Source organism: Drosophila tropicalis, unplaced genomic scaffold (genome assembly GCF_018151085.1).
Source record: "Drosophila tropicalis isolate 14030-0801.00 unplaced genomic scaffold, ASM1815108v1 contig_1102, whole genome shotgun sequence".
Classification (NCBI taxonomy): domain Eukaryota; kingdom Metazoa; phylum Arthropoda; class Insecta; order Diptera; family Drosophilidae; genus Drosophila; species Drosophila tropicalis.
In genome coordinates, this window is record NW_027172470.1 from 123,130 (window position 1) to 136,850 (window position 13,721).

A 13,721-nucleotide genomic window follows, 5' to 3' on the forward strand; every position below is an offset into this window, starting at 1 on the left:
GGCATGTGAAGCAGGCGTTACTTGTGCTTGCGTAATCCCACCGTTTCTTCACTTCTGCTTTTCTGAATTTACTACATTTATCAAGGGAATGCTTGTCCTCATCACAAATAAAACACTTGCTGGTTGAGCGAGTTTGTGTAACCTTTTGTGATTGAATTTGTATTCCGAATTTCTTTTGTGCTTCATTATCTACGTTATTGATTGTAATTATCTTCTTATAGAAACATATATCATGATACAATCTCGACTGCTCCTGCGTCCATTCAGCAAATATTTCAAAATTACATTCTGCAGCTCTTAATTTTCTCCAGAATACTGACACTCGCTCCCCGATTTTATGAACTGCGTCTTAAAATGTCGCCAAGCCAAATGAGAGGAACCGTCAAATTCCAGATTTTTATTGCCTAAGCTTTGTCTGGCTAACATGGTGATTACAGTGCTTTGTATGTTGTTGTCGCCGTTGGAGATCGATAGCGATTCATTTATCGGGTGGTCTCCATCAGACATGACAGATTTTTGGGAGGAGGTAGACGAACGAATCAGTGCTACAGTAGTGTTCAAAGTATGTTTTTTGCTCACCAAAGCTTCCGCGCGTGCATTCAGAACTTTCACCTCTAATGACAGCTGTTGTATTTCATATTCATGCTCTTCGATGACGTCAGCAGAAGCGCCCCCAGTTTGGGCTTTGCTTAGCTGTCTTTTTACACCAAGCATCAATATTTCCTTTTTTGAGATTTCGTCTTGAAGTTCCACGTTTTCTACATCGATGGCTTCTATTCCCCTTAGTACTTCCAACTGGTTCATGTTTTCGAACTGGTTCTCGGACTGGTTCGCGTTTGATGCTTGTATGACGTTCCCGCTTGATTTGCCAGAAGTTTCGTACGAAATGGCGTCATAAATTTTTGATGCCATCTCGGTACAGTCTATCCCTTCTTGCGGCGAAATTTCTAGGAATTGGCATACTCGTTGCAAAGCGTTTGCGCCCAGCTCTTTCGAGATGCAGTCGATGTGTTCCAGCCTCTTTTGGAATCGTAAGGTAAACCCTTGAATTTTCGTAGTTCGCGCTTCACGAAATTATCTCCAACAAATTTTGTATATATGGCGAAATGAACGTCGCGCAATTCTTGCGACTTCAACGCCTCCAATTTCTTTTCTACCACTTTTGGCCAACTCCACATTTTTATTAACTATTGTGGACTGTATTATGCGCGTTAATGATCCGGCTCGAAGGACCAATTTTTATGTTGTGGAATTGGCCGTGGTTTTTTATTATTATATATTTTTTTAGAGAGCTTTATTGTTTTATTCTTTTAGGCACGTTTTTCTTCGCCATCGTTTTATACAGAGAGTGACCATCTCTTTTTACAACAAAAATGATAATTGACTTATATACTAGATTCATGAACAGAAATGGTATTTTTCGGTAATATAGCTTAAATATAAATAAAGGGATATTTTCTGCGACACTCTCCATATAATAAAAGTACATCGCCATTTTCGTTCTTTTAAGTTATATACTTATAATAATTAATTATACTTATTATATGAAATACTCTCCATATAATAAAAGTACATCGGCAATTTAAAAATCGAATCATCAAGCAAAGGATAAGCTTCAGTGGATCGCAGTATGGCAGCTGCTCAACCACTTACAACACCTTGCCTGTTACAAAAGTCGTTTACAATTGATTCTAGGCTTTGTCATTGTATTAAATAATGTTTTAATAAGTAACTAGCGCGGCATCAGGTGATCGAAGATCCTCCCAATTTACTATGTTACAAATAACATTGGCATCACATCCATTGTCGTTTATAAAATAAACTTTTAATGGTTTAGAAGCCATACAATGCAAATTGCCCCTTATTTATCATTGCAGTCCAGCACGGATACGACCTTAGAGGCGTTCAGGCATAATCCAACGGACGTAGCGTCATACCACTGTTCGCTCGAACAAGTATTGTGCCATTGGTCCGTACCTGCGGTTCCTCTCGTACTACGCAGGAATGCTGTCGCAATAACGTTTTGTCATTAGTAGGGTAAAACTAATCTGTCTCACGACGGTCTAAACCCAGCTCACGTTCCCTTGCATGGGTGAACAATGCAACGCTTGGTGAATTTTGCTTCACAATGATAGGAAGAGCCGACATCGAAGGATCAAAAAGCGACGTCGCTATGAACGCTTGGCCGCCACAAGCCAGTTATCCCTATGGTAACTTTTCTGACACCTCTTGTTAAAAACTCTTTAAACCAAAAGGATCGATAGGCCGAGCTTTTGCTGTCCCTGTGTGTACTGAACACCGAGATCAAGTCAGCATTTGCCCTTTTGCTCTATGTGTGGTTTCTGTCCGCACTGAGCTGGCCTTGGGACACCTCCGTTATTATTTGAGAGATGTACCACCCCAGTCAAACTCCCTACCTGGCAATGTCCTTCAATTGGATCATACCTGAGTAATTGGAGTTATACCAAAAATTTCAAATTGAAAATACATAAATGCAATCTCTCATTAAAGAATTTGTTTGCGATTATATAACAAACTCGTGATACTTTGATCAAGAAGCTTGCATCAAAACCCAATACCATAAGATATAATAAATATATCCGTATAATGGCTAGGAAATGATACACGTTCCATTTAATCAAGTAAGTAAGGAAACAATAAGAGTTGTGGTATTTCATTGGCGATATCAAACACAATGAATAATATCTCCCACTTATTCTACACCTCTTATGTCTCCTTACACTGCCAGATTAGAGTCAAGCTCAAAAGGGTCTTCTTTCCCCGCTAATTATTCCAAGCCCGTTCCCTTGGCTGTGGTTTCGCTAGATAGTAGATAGGGACAGTAGGAATCTCGTTAATCCATTCATGCGCGTCACTAATTAGATGACGAGGCATTTGGCTATTTTTTTTTTTTTTTTTTTTTTTTTTTTTTTTTTGATCGCTAAGGAAGGAAATCTTCTAAAGATACGAGCAAACCTTTATGGAAAAATCTCGCATGCACGATTCACTGTGTCATCAGAACAATTAAGTTCTACAGTGCCTACGTACTAAAACCACCTCAATTCTATAGATGTGCGATGTTTGTACCTTTTTAGGTGTTATGCCAAGGTAGCAGGCAAAAATATAAGAAGCTAGAGTATGATACGCCTAGCTCTCGTATACCCAGCACAATACATGAAGTATTTGAATGACGTCACTCCGCCGTTCACTGCTCTGGCGCTAATGATTTTGCTATCATTAGCGGTGAGGAGGTCATTTGCTATCAATCGTTTGACCGACTGACCGCTATAGACTCATCTCCAGTTAAGTGTGACGGAGTGAAACTCGATGTCACCTGTCGCTCCGAAAGATCGTGATCTTATGTCAGCTCTGTCGTACCTTTCAACCTTACGCTGATGCGCTTGGTCTAAGGAATGTCCGTCTGTCACCACCTGAATGTCAATCACATAAATGTGATTCTGTCGGATTCCCACCAGGTCCGGTTTATTTAACCCCGAGTCGCAATGCAGACTTGGTTCGACATGGACAACGCAGCCTCTGCCTTCAAGCCCCCGCTTGACGGCACATTTTCTTAAGACGCCTATCATCACACTCCCAAGTGTTAGTTGGTGATAGAGTTGTGGGATAAGGACAGTCTTAAGTGCAAACAACTTCTGTTGTGGTTTCAGGGGGGCTCTCGATAATCTTAATAGCTTCGGACCGAGGTCGTCTGCTGGACTATATCGAGCCCGCCCATCCGCAGTGAACCGGATTCCTAAATACTTACACTCTTCAGTACGCTTCAATGAAGGACACTCGCGCTCACCTACACGAAAGCTCCGTCGTTCAACGACAGTACACTTTTGCTTGGCTTGCCCCTTTATACTGATAGTGAAACACTTGTCAGAATTCAGGGTGAGTCCCACGGAAGCCAAAAAGCCTACCGTGGTGTCCAACAATTTCTGAAGCCCCATCGGAGTTTCCGCAAATAGCACCAGATCATCTGCGAACGCTGCCGCGCTTGTCATGGTATTTCCGACTTTGGCACCAATCTCTTTGGGGTAAGACCTAAGTAACCTGTCAATGACAAGATTAAATAGCAAGGGAGATAGAGGATCGCCTTGCTTGACGCCTCTCGCTGGTATGAAAACCTCTGATCTCCATCCTGCCCCATTGAGGGAGGTACCGCCGCCCTTATACTGTTCTTCTATGAAGCTGACAAAATTTGCTGGAGCACCATAGGCCTGTAAGGTGTTGATAATGGCCCGGTGTGATACTGAGTCAAAAGCCTTGCTGACATCCACCGCCGCAAGGTAACATGACTTCCACCTTAAATGATGCTCCCGCAAAATAAGATCAACCATCGTCGCATTATCAGCGCACCCATCGGTAGGTAGGAAACCGCGCTGCCTTGGATCCCAATTGACTTTAGAAGCCAGCCGAGAAGCCAGAACAGCGTTTAATTGCCTGACCAAAACCGAGGGGACTGTTATTGGACGATAGTCTTGCGGTCGATTTGCCGTCACAGTCTTCGGGATAAAGATAGTTCTGGCCAGCCGGGTAGAGTATGGTATTTTGCCGCACCAGAGAATTAGGTTCATTATGCGTAGCATAATGCCCGACGGTACACTTCTGAATGTTCGTGGAGTGATACCATCAGGACCCGGAGCACTTGACAACTTTAATTTATTTTCCCTCAGGTCACGTGGCGTAATTGCTGACCAAACTGTCACAAGCGAATGTTTCATATGGAACCTCGTGTTATCGCAAGAGCATGTGCTGGGATTTGTCATTATTTGTCTCCAATAGGGCTCCATAATTTCTTGGTTTGGCATAACCGACTCATCTGTTCCATCAAGCAAGGATCTAATGCATCTCCCAGTGTTCTTATCCCAACGACGCTGAACCTGTGCGTATTCTTGTTGTCTTAACTGTCTCCTATTACGAGGTCTCCGAGGAGGTCTCGCACTGATGGTGTGTGGTTCATTTGGTGGTGGAAATATATCAAGGAGATAGTTGGATAAGCGTTGGAGAGTGGTTTCCTTCCCTACGGTCTGCGCACTATCTACGATAGATTGCAAGACCTGGGCTCTCCACCAGGGATTACATTCTACGGGATTACATTCTTGGTGGTGTCGCTCGATTAAACTAGGGCGACGCTGTGAGGTATTTGAGTCCAACGCTTCTGGGGTGTGAGTAGATTGCCCTCTTATCTGCTCCAATTTTTCCTTATATTCACCCCTCTTCCGAAAACACTTGATTGCTTCGGAGCTACGGTGAGTAAATACTTCCGCTAGCTTTTTATTAGGAAATCTCAAATTACCACTTGCTTCGAGCTCCACCTCCTTTCTCGCCATCATCCACGCTTCTTCCTCACTAAATCGGAGTTTTACATCTTCACGTTGACGTCACACATATCTAATTCGTCTCTGTGTTGATGTGACATGTGAACACCGAGCCCTCTTCTGCTACTAAAGAGGCGCCCACATACTGTTCAGGGAATCTCGCTAGCGAGGTTAACCACTGCTATAGCCTCTCTCGGTTGGTCCCCAGGACTAGTTGTCACTGAAGTTGTTGTGTTATAATTTATCCGAGGCACAGTATTTCTAGATTCACCAACTTGTTCTTGGCTCAAGGGGCTGGTAACCCCAAGAGTTGCTCCGCCGCTCGAATTACCTACCGATAGAAACCTAGAATCTAGGAATTTATCAGCACCCAGGAAGCACCACGAGGAGGTTTCGAGTCGACTTGATCTGACTAACGACTTATGAATTACAGTGTTTAAAACACCCCTTCTGCGCTTATCAGACCCTGCTTCCCATGGAGAGTCATAGTTACTCCCGCCGTTGACCCGCGCTTACTTGAATTTCTTCACTTTGACATTCAGAGCACTGGGCAGAAATCACATTGTGTCAACACCCGCTAGGGCCATCACAATGCTTTGTTTTAATTAGACAGTCGGATTCCCCAAGTCCGTGCCAGTTCTGAATTGATTGTTAATTGATAATCGTTATAATTTAAAAGAACTAATTAAAATTAATTAGTATTCTTAAAAATTTTAGCAAGAAAGTTCCACAATTGGCTACGTAACTAACTATCCGGGGAACAAATAACTATCATAAATGATAGAAACTCTATTTACCCAGAACGAGCACATAAACCATGTTATTGTTTCCCAATCAAGCCCGACCATCTCAATCTTCAGAGCCAATCCTTATCCCGAAGTTACGGATCTAATTTGCCGACTTCCCTTACCTACATTATTCTATCGACTAGAGACTCTTCACCTTGGAGACCAGCTGCGGATATTGGTACGGCCTGTTGAGAAGTTTGCGTATCCCCACCATAAATTTTCAAGGTCCGAGGAGAAAATATCGACACAACAGTATATGTCATGCTCTTCTAGCCCATCTACCATATCTCTCTGCGAAAGACTTCCATGGTAGTACGGCTATAAAACAGAAAAGAAAACTCTTCCGATACCTCTCGACGGCTTCTTTATGGTCGTTCCTGTTGCCAGGATGAGCACGAGGCCCATATTTAATAACAAACGGATACTCAACAGGTTACGGAATTGGAACCGTATTCCCTTTCGTTCAAAATTATTCAAGTGTTTTACTTTAGATTAATTTATTGACATATTTAAAACTTGAAAATTTTCGTCTTTCGCCTTGAACTTAGGACCGACTAACTCGTGATCAACCACTGTTCACACGAAACCCTTCTGCACTTCAGTCCTCCAAGGTCTCATTCGATTATTTGCTACTACCACCAAGATCTGTACCAATGGCGGCTCCATGCAGGCTTACGCCAAACACTTCTAAGCACACCATTGTACCTTCCTACTCACTAAAGTTTCAAAATTTATATTATAAATAATATAAATCATCTACTTTAGCGGTAATGTATAGGTATACAACTTAAGCGCCATCCATTTTAAGGGCTAGTTGCTTCGGCAGGTGAGTTGTTACACACTCCTTAGCGGATTTCGACTTCCATCATCACTGTCCTGCTGTTTTAAGCAACCAACGCCTTTCATGGTTTCTGTATGAGTTGTTAATTTGGGCACCGTAACATTACGTTTGGTTCATCCCACAGCGCCAGTTCTGCTTACCAAAAGTGGCCCACTGGGCACAATATATCATAACCTTAAACTTCATATCAAGAAAGTTAAGGTTCTTACCCATTTAAAGTTTGAGAATAGGTTAAGATCGTTTCGACCCTAAGGCCTCTAATCATTCGCTTTACCAGTTAGGGTTATTTTATATAACATTTAAATGCACCAGCTATCCTGAGGGAAACTTCGGAAGGAACCAGCTACTAGATGGTTCGATTGGTCTTTCGCCCCTATACTCAATTCTGACAATCGATTTGCACGTCAGAACTGTTTCGGTCTTCCATCAGGGTTTCCCCTGACTTCAACCTGATCAAGTATAGTTCACCATCTTTCGGGTCACAGCATATATGCTCAAGGTACGTTCCAGTTAGAGGTATAAATAATATAAATATCATTATACATAACTATATAGAACGCCCCGGGATTGTGTTAATTAACTATATGCTATTAGGTTTATATCCCAATAACTTGCACATATGTTAGACTCCTTGGTCCGTGTTTCAAGACGGGTCCCGAAAGTATCCTGAATCTTTCGCATTGTTAATCATACAAGTGCATATAATAAACACAGAAAATCAACGCACTGTATTCATATAAATCTATCAACACTTTATCAAATTAATGACATTTATTCTATGTTAAAATGCAAGCAAAATAATTTAAATAAACTATAAGTCATATTTTATGATAAATTTGGTTCATGTTAATAGATTACAATGTCCTTATATGGAAAAAATGCACACTATTATTATAATATTATTGAAATATTACAACTCTAATGATGAATTTTCCATAATGGATATTCAGGTTCATCGGGCTTAACCTCTAAGCAGTTTCACGTACTATTTAACTCTCTATTCAGAGTTCTTTTCAACTTTCCCTCACGGTACTTGTTTACTATCGGTCTCATGGTTATATTTAGTTTTAGATGGAGTTTACCACCCACTTAGTGCTACACTATCAAGCAACACGACTCTTTGGAAACACCATCTAGTAATCATTAACGTTATACGGGCCTATGGGTAAATGGCCTCATTTAAGAAGGACTTAAATCGTTAATTTCTCATACTAGAATATTGATGCTCCATACACTGCATCTCACATTTGCCATAAAGACAAAGTGACTTAGTGCTGAACTATTTTCTTTTCGCTCGCCGCTACTAAGAAAATCCTTGTTAGTTTCTTTTCCTCCCCTAATTAATATGCTTAAATTCAGGGGGTAGTCCCATATGAGTTGAGGTTGTATATACACACAAATATATTATTAAATATATTAAAACCATTGTAAATTTCTAATTTAGGTGAAGAATAATATTATGACAATTGTTTTTCATTTCATATCATTAATAAGAGGCAATTCTAGATTAAAATTTCATATTTTTTATGCTAAACATTCCTCAGTATCATTTGATTTGAAAAAGAAAATTATACATCTTCATTTTTCTCATACATATGAGAGCCAATGTGTTTCAATTATTATTAATATTATGAATATACATATATATATATCCAATAATATACCATATGCTTTAATATTTCGTAAAATACTAAAACAACTTATTTAGCATAGTCTTACAACCCTCAACCATATGTAGTCCAAGCAGCACTCTAAAATTAATTAAAGTACCATAACAGCATGGACTGCGATATGCGTTAAAAATGTCGATGTTCATGTGTCCTGCAGTTCACACGATGACGCACAGTTTGCTGCGTTCTTCATCGACCCATGAGCCAAGTGATCCACCGCTCAGAGTGATTAATAAATTGTTTGTTTATTTCATTACGTCAATAATATTTTTATTGAAAGCAATTAAAAATACACCATTTTACTGGCATATATCAATTCCTTCAATAAAATCTTAACCCAAACGAATGCTGCGAAATGTCTTAGTTAACATAAATGATTGAATACTGGACTTGATAATATATAAAAGATGATATATTTTGTAAGCGATCAAATTATGTAAAACGTTAACCTTAAATGCAGATACAACATTGTACATTTGGGATGTTGCTTTAACCATTGAATGCCCAAACCAATAATGGCCAATACAATACGCAACGCCTGTATATTATGGTGCATATTGTAACGTACAAAGCCTTCACTCAGCCGATGGGCAGTAAAAATTATTGTATCTAATTAGAATGTGCCCCATGGTTGGGCAACAAAAATTTCTGTAACTAAATATCTATAACCACGACACCACAAAGGCTTACCAACCATTGCATTCGGCAACTATACGTTATTGTGTGAGGCCTATCTTGGTGTTAACACGATTCATATGCGGGACTCTTAATGCGGCTAGCAAGACAATCGGCTGGTGTGGTTCTTTGATGAATGTGTTTCACCCACTCACACGTCAGCAACTTTAAATAAAGTCCCTGTGCTGAAACTCAAAATAGAATAGAGAGAGAAGAATAGAAGAAAATAGTCCTAGTATTGGCTGTATGGGTGTATTTACAGCCGCGCTCTCTACCCACCCTACCATGATTTTCCTTTCAGCGCTAAGGGAAAATCCCAGAACAAACATCCTTATTCACATTAGATTGCCCAAAAAGAAAGTTCAGAAAATTACCTCATTATAAAAATCATTATTATTCACTTAAATTAACGTATTCTCACAATCATTCATTTCTTAGAATCTAATGTTTCATTCTGTAGTATTCTGAGAACAAAGCTAACTCACATTAAAAAAAACCCAAAACCATTCCATTATATATATATAAGAAAATTTACAATTTCATAAATGATCAACAAATTAATTTGTAACTACTAAAATAATATATATAGCTCGAAACTTTAACGCATATCGATTTATATTCAAAGATAATTAAATCAATATCCAAAAGAAATATTCTACATACTCGGCATAATTTCATGAACATTAACTTCTCTTTTTCTTTTTTTTTTTTTTTTTTAAACTTCGACCCACTGTGCAAAAGCAAAACGCAACGCTTACATATGCAGCGTATAAAAATTAACCGTTCAATTTTTTTAACTCTTCACATACAAAATGTTTTAATAAAACAATTATGCATATTTATTCACTCTTGCCTTTTCTCTTTTGATACTTTTCACTTTTCAGTGCATTCTCTTTTTTCTTTTCTTTACACATGATTTTTTTTGAAACACATTAGAAGCATATAAAATATATAGAGGGGCAAACGGAGTGGAGATAAGCAACGACAATTGTTTTCGCTTTTGTCTTTGCATTGAATACTCTTGCTTAATGTCTCCGACTTCGCTTTATATTTTGGTAACAAAAAAATGTAGTAGAAAAAACTCACCCTTGTAGCGTCCGACGAAGGCCTTCGAGGAATTGCTGTAGAGGCTATAGTTTTATTTTATTTTTTTTTTTTGTATTAATTATGTTCAAATTTTTTGTTTCGTTACCAAGTAAAGGTCATGCTTGTTTTTTTTTTTAAAAAAATTTTTTTTTCTTTTATATTTTCACTTTCTCTGTTATAGATTTTTTTTTGACCTTTCAATTTTGCATTAGATTTCATTTTTTAATTTTTTTTGTTTTTGCTCATTTTTTTTCATTTTTAGTGTATGTTACCTCGCGACTAAAAAAAAATTTTGGTTTTGCACAATGTGGCTCGAAATGTTGCTTTGCGTTTCCTTCTTTGTATACTTTTTTTTTCACTTGCTTAACTCCCTTTTGTTTTTTTTTTTCTTATTACAAATTATTACTTGTACACTAACTAGCTTTCGATTATAGTATATTACCTAGGTATAAACAAAAGAAGAAGTTAAAAATGTTCGTTTTCACTACGGCTTTCCGGCTTAAATCCTTTTGATTTTCACTCTGGCTAGACTTTATCACTTTTTTAACTCGGATACAATTTATTCTTTGGGCTGCGTGTTTTCGCTGTTTTTCGCCAATGTAATTGCTTCGTCCCCTTTGGTAAATAACTTCTTTGCTGCTTGCACTATCCAACATAAATGTCTTGGAATTCTGGCTTTGGCAATCATTGACGCCAAAAATTTGGGCTTTACGTTTGTCTAACAAAGAAAATTATATACACATACATGATAAAATGTGAATGTCGTTAATGCGTTCTTTTTTTCGTTTCTTTAGAGCTGTATAATTACCTTCTTCTTAATCAAAGCAATACATTTTAATTTCCTTTTTTCTTTTCCATCATGAACGAACATACCGAGACTTTGAAAATCTGCATGCAAAATTTTATTTGCAAAAATGACAAAATTTTAATGATTCAAAGAAAAATTAGCACTTACTCAAGAAATATATCTTTAAATAGAGAACACCAACATCAATGGTTTCATTTTTTTTCGATTCAAGCCCAGGAAGGATGGCTTGTACTTACTCGGATTTAAAATTTACTTGGGTTATTTTAACCACAAAAAAAAATGAAATATTAATTTTTTTCACTTCCTGCAAAGGACTGTTCCGCTCGGTTGCCAATTTGAAAAGAATTTATCAAGATAGTTCGCCTATGCTCTATGCCTAGCTTTGATCTTCGTTTAGACCCGAAGTTAATTGTCAAAGTGACATTATCCGCTATTAACATAATGGGAAAAAGAAATGTACCACTGTGGTGAACTTTCTTTCTGCAATCAAGCAGTGCATTCGCGGGTCTTTTAAATGCTGCCTTCCTTTCTTTTTTTCCTTTTTTTTTTCTTTTGAGCTGCAAGTTTTACTCAAGGCACCTCCACAACCACAGACGAATTCTAGAGTTTTCTCGGGGAATTAGTCTGAAAACCTCATTGTTTAATATCCTTGGCATGATATGTTCCTTGTAATTTTCCTTGAAGGTCTTCTAAAACATAATAACAATTCCCTAAACATTCCCTGACTCTAGATTTCAACCATTGAGGATTGAATTTCGCATTCGTAATTTTCTGAAAATTACTCTGGCTGAAGTTTCTTCTGAATACTTCTTGCCCTATCCTAAAATGAATTTGTCGAGTGCGCAAGTTATACTGCTTTGCGTTTTTATCTGCTGCTGAAGCAATTTGCTGTTTTATTTCTTTTCTCAACAACTGCAATTGATCGTCTTTCCTAAGGGGATTAAGTGATTCATCTAATAAATTGAACTTACTTAGTAGATTATAATGAGACCCATGTGTGATCATATCAAAGCCAAAAACTGCATGATATGGAGAACAATTAATGCTCACATGATGACCATTCCGCAGAGCACAACTAATTGCTGGAATATGTTCATCCCACTCTCTATGATCATCGTTAAGATAAGCTCTAATCGCTGCTATGATTGATCGATTCACCCGTTCTGAGGCGTTGGCTTGAGGTGAATACAACGCTGTATATACATGCTTAATACCAAGCTTCGTTAGCCACGCGTTAAATTCGACCGCTTTGAATTGTGCTCCGTTATCGCTCACTAGGATTTCCGGAATACCAAACATAAAGAAAATATGATCCTGAAGAAACTCCTGTATTAAACGAGATGTCCACTTCTTCAACGGACAAAGCCAATGAAATTTGGAAAAGTGATCCAAAACTATTACCAACCCAATATGCCCTCGCTTACTGCGTGGATATGGACCGAGCAGGTCTATGTATAACCTTTGAAAAGGACGCATTGAAACTGCTGGCTTTCCCAACGGCGGTTTTAAAATGTAATTCGGGGCTTTGGTAGACTTGCAAATATCACAGTTACGTACATAATCTCTCACTTGTGACACCATGCCTGGCCAATAAAAAAATCTCCTTATTAATTCTAGGGTCTTAGCCATTCCTCCATGTGCTGATATAACACTATTATGAGCACTGCCTATAACTTCAGTCGTCAAACCAGATGGAATCCACAGTTTCCATCTCGATTCTTGATTTTCTAAATTTCCATCATCATGTTCAGTTCGTATATAGACAAAACCATCTTCTACTCGTATATCTGGATATTCTCCCAGACTATCTAAAAACTTTTTCTTCAAATTCTGATATTCACTATCACTAAAACAGTTGGAATTTAAATCAACACCAGGATAAACTTCTTCTAGTGCACTTATTTCGTCTGAAAACATTCTCGAAAGCGCATCAGGTACGACATTGTCCCGACCTCTTCTATGGCTTATCTTGAACTTGTAACTTTGCAATTTCATGGCCCATCTAGCCAACCGTCCCTTCAAATTAGGTTGCTTCATCAGCCACAAAAGGCTCGCATGATCCGTAATCAATTCAAACTCCTGCATCTCAATATAGCATCTAAACCTGTCGATTGCTTCTAATGCTGCTAAACATTCCCGCTCCGTTACACTGTAGTTTCGTTGAGCTGAACTCAGTTTCTTGGACATAAATACAATTGGTTTTTCTTCTCCTTCATCTGACATTTGAACTAACGTAGCGCCTATGCCGACATCGCTCGCATCGCAATGCACATAGAACTTCCGTTCAAAGTTCGGGTTCTGCAAAACTGGAGCTGAAGTCAACGCAGACTTAAGCTTTTCAAAGGATTTCTGAGCTTGCTCGTTCCGGACAAATTTCCTTTTCGACGACAGAAGCTCGGTGATTGAAAAACTAATATCTGAAAAGTTAGGCATAAATCGTCTATACCATCCGACTACTCCCATAAACGCTCTTACTTGTTTAACTGTTTTCGGAATTGGCCATGACTGAATCGCGTCTGTTTTTGATGT

At 38.6% G+C, this 13,721-nt stretch overlaps 2 pseudogenes; both read right to left on the reverse strand.

The window, feature by feature from the left end:
* Nucleotides 1-1,589: 1,589 nt before the first annotated feature.
* LOC137573317 (large subunit ribosomal RNA) lies at nt 1,590-8,339 on the reverse strand (annotated as a pseudogene).
* Nucleotides 8,340-8,672: 333 nt separating this feature from the next.
* LOC137573310 (5.8S ribosomal RNA) lies at nt 8,673-8,851 on the reverse strand (annotated as a pseudogene).
* Nucleotides 8,852-13,721: the final 4,870 nt, after the last annotated feature.